The following is a 3492-nucleotide window of genomic DNA, read 5'->3' as shown; positions in this document are numbered from 1 at the left end:
ATACAACAGTCACCCTGGCGTATCACGAGTGGAGCTCGATATCTCAACAATGTTGAGAGCATATTTATATAAAGTGGGCCATCAATAACTTGCAAATAGAACTTTCTTTGCCATCAAGTATCTTGTTAAATGACCACCACAAGGTTCATCATGTAATGTTGCTAAGATTCACAACACATCATCCTCTTGGATGCACATCCATAAATCTCATCGTGAGGAAAATATTTAGAGAAATATCACAACATCAATACACATGACCATGATTGCAAAAAAATAAGACATAATTCATGCTTATTTGCTATCAGTGGGTATCGAGTCATGGTAGGAAGATTAGCAAATCAACATACCATAGTACTATTTTGGAAATAGCAATATAAACATACCATAATACTATTGTAGAAACTTCAAACAATTTGGAACTTGGCAGATCATCAACTATTGATTTCCCTTTATCATCATTGATTAATCTTGACGTACGATCTCCAAGGATATGTTATTGCTTGCATGAGTCACTCTTTCAAAATCAAACTCCTAAAAGAGTAACATCCATCTTGTAACTTGATGATTAAGTTCATGCTTGTTTAACAAATATTTTATTGCTTCACGATCAACATAAAAATAAGCTTGTTACGTAATAAATAATGACGAAACTTAGTGATTGCAATCATTAATAAGTGCTCCTTTTTTGGCTGTGGCATAGTTCTTCTCGGCATCACTTACATTTTAACTAGCACAATAAATTGGATGATCAAGATTCTTATTGTTTGATTGGCATAGGTCAACCTTGATTGTATCCATAGAGGCATCGACATGGATATTGAACTCCCTAGTCCAATCAAGAGAAACCAAGTTTAGGCACTCAACCAACATCACCCTTAATTTCAAAAATGTAGCTTGGCATGTTGGATCCAAAGTGATCTTAGTTATTTTTTAGTAATGCAATTAAGGGTGAAGCTACCATTATAAAATATTCAATAAATCAATGATAAAATTTAAATGGCCAAGAAAGTTGGGTAATTGCTTCAAAGTTTGGGGTGGAGGTAGATCAAAATCCTTTTGAATATTTGCCATATCCATGAGAAACTACATGTCCTAGTAAAATACATTGTGTTACTCCAAAAAGACATTTCTTTGGATTTAGAAAAACTCTTATATTCTTATGACATTGAAACATCTCTTCTAATTAATCAACCATTTTGACCTTGGTAAGGGAGGAGAATAGGGTGGAGGGATTGATAGTCATCCAAGGAGGAGGAGTGAAGAAGTGGACAAAATGGAAAAGGGTTGATGAGAAGTGGATAGGGTGAGACAGAGGCCAAGATTGCGGGTCAATGACTAGTTTGGGGTGCAAGGGTGGATTGTAGTGTGGGTTAATGAGTAGGCAAAGGGTGGTTGTGAGCAATGGGGCAAGAAGGGCCAAGGTAGCATTGGGAATGACAACAAGGCTAGTGGTGAACATGGGCAACATAGAGTTGCTCCAAAATTTTATTCCTCCTTTTCTTCGTTAGTCCTTTCTTGCTTTCTCTTAATCCTTGTTGTCTGTCATGATTGAAGTAGGCTATCTCCCTTCTATTCCACATTTGGAGGTCTCATATGAGTTATTGATATTCCAATTCTTCTACCTTTTTTCCCCCCAAAGAATTTGAGCAATTTGCATATCAATCCATCCACAAGTGCCTTGATTCTTAGTTCACACAATTACATAGAAAACATATAAAGTCACAACTCCTTGCTGCTTCAAATATCTTCTATATAGAATTCAACACCTCCTCTTTACTTTGTAGAATCCATGGCTAGCTGGGTCCTGACAATGGAACCAAGAATGGCTAGCTCTCACCCAACACAACAAGAAGTACAAAACTAGGGTATCTAGATAGCTGGGTCCTGACAATGGAACCAAGAATGGCTAGCTCTCACCCAACACAACATAAAGCACAAAACTAGGGTATCTAGATAGCAAATATATGCATAGGGCTGAGCCCTTCACCATGAAATTTGCAACTAGACCTCTCTCATGTAGAAATATACACACAAAAAAGATTGAGCTATACTCTAACATTATTGACCACCTTTTCCCAAGAACCTCCCAAATGCACCCTTTTTTGGACAAGGTTTTTGAGACTTGTTTTTAAACTAAAAGTAGATATGCAATGGCTTTTATAGCTTTAAGCCAAGCATTTGCAGGGGACACAAAATATATCGATGAAATACAACAAAGTTCCAAATAATTTGGAGAAGATATATAACAAAGCTCCCACAAATAAGTGACCATGATGAATTTCCATTTTAGCTTTAAGAAAACCTCTCACACCTTCTTTTCTCATTTCTTCACAATCTCTCTTGAGTGCTTTAGCTTCCACCCACTTGGTTACACAGTCAATACATACTAAAATGTATTGATTTAGAATGGTATAGCATTGGTGGATCAATATGACCAATAATATATATACCCCACTTTTCAAAAGGTACTAGTGCCAACACAAGGGTTAAAGCATCATGAATCGTTTAGCTGGCCTACCAATACATTAATATTCATTACATTTTCTACAATATTCATAATCTTCTTTATACAAAGTGGGCCACTAATAACTAGCAAATAAAACTTTATTTGCTATCAAGTCTCCTATAAAATGGTTGCCACAAGGCTCATAATGTAATGCTATTAAGATTCACGATACCTTGTTATCTTGGATGCGCATTTGATAAATCTTATCACTAGGAAAATATTTATACAAATATCTTGACATCAATAGATATGACCTTGATTGTAAGAGGATTGTACGATGCCATATGTGCTTATTTGTTGTTGGTGAGCACTAAGCGATGTTAAGGAAATTACTAGTATCAATTAACCACAGTATTGTTGTGGAAACTTTGAAGAATTGGGCATTTCGTAGATCATCATCCTCCTTCGTAAAGACTTAGTCTCTATGCAAGTATCACCGATTATCACCTTCTTCTTCAAAAAAGGATATTACACCTCTATGCCTTTGTCCTAAACTAGGTTACTACTAACTATATGCATTGTGCTTGGATAAAATACAAGATCATATGTTTACTATTTGCTACTCGTATTGTTACAAAATATGTGAAGTGCTCCATTGATCTTCTCACCCAAGTCAGTAATGCACATTGCATTTTTTTGTTGCACGTGACATCACCACTCCTAAGTCGAAACATTAAACCGTGGGTAGATATAATGTTAAAAATGCTAACAATCAAATAAACATTCGTGTAGCCATATAACTTTACCTATCGTTAGCCTTGTAAAAGAGTACGCGGTGTGAAGTGGAGCTCACATACCTCCTTCCACATAGTAGGGTCTTTCAATAACTTTGTTCCATCAACAGTAAGTTGTGTGTTTCCAATGGTATGAATATTGCCTTCCAAGCTCGTATCTCATATTTTTGACTCAATACCCAAAGCGTATGTGTTACATAAGCCAAATCCGCTCATCATGTCTCACTTCATGATGCTATTAAACTATTGTAG

Source organism: Lygodium microphyllum, chromosome 14 (assembly GCF_053477565.2).
Source record: "Lygodium microphyllum isolate KBCC chromosome 14, Lygodium_microphyllum_v1.1.10, whole genome shotgun sequence".
Lineage (NCBI taxonomy): Eukaryota > Viridiplantae > Streptophyta > Polypodiopsida > Schizaeales > Lygodiaceae > Lygodium > Lygodium microphyllum.
The sequence above is the reverse complement of the archived record's forward strand: the minus strand, read 5'-3'. Positions refer to the sequence as shown.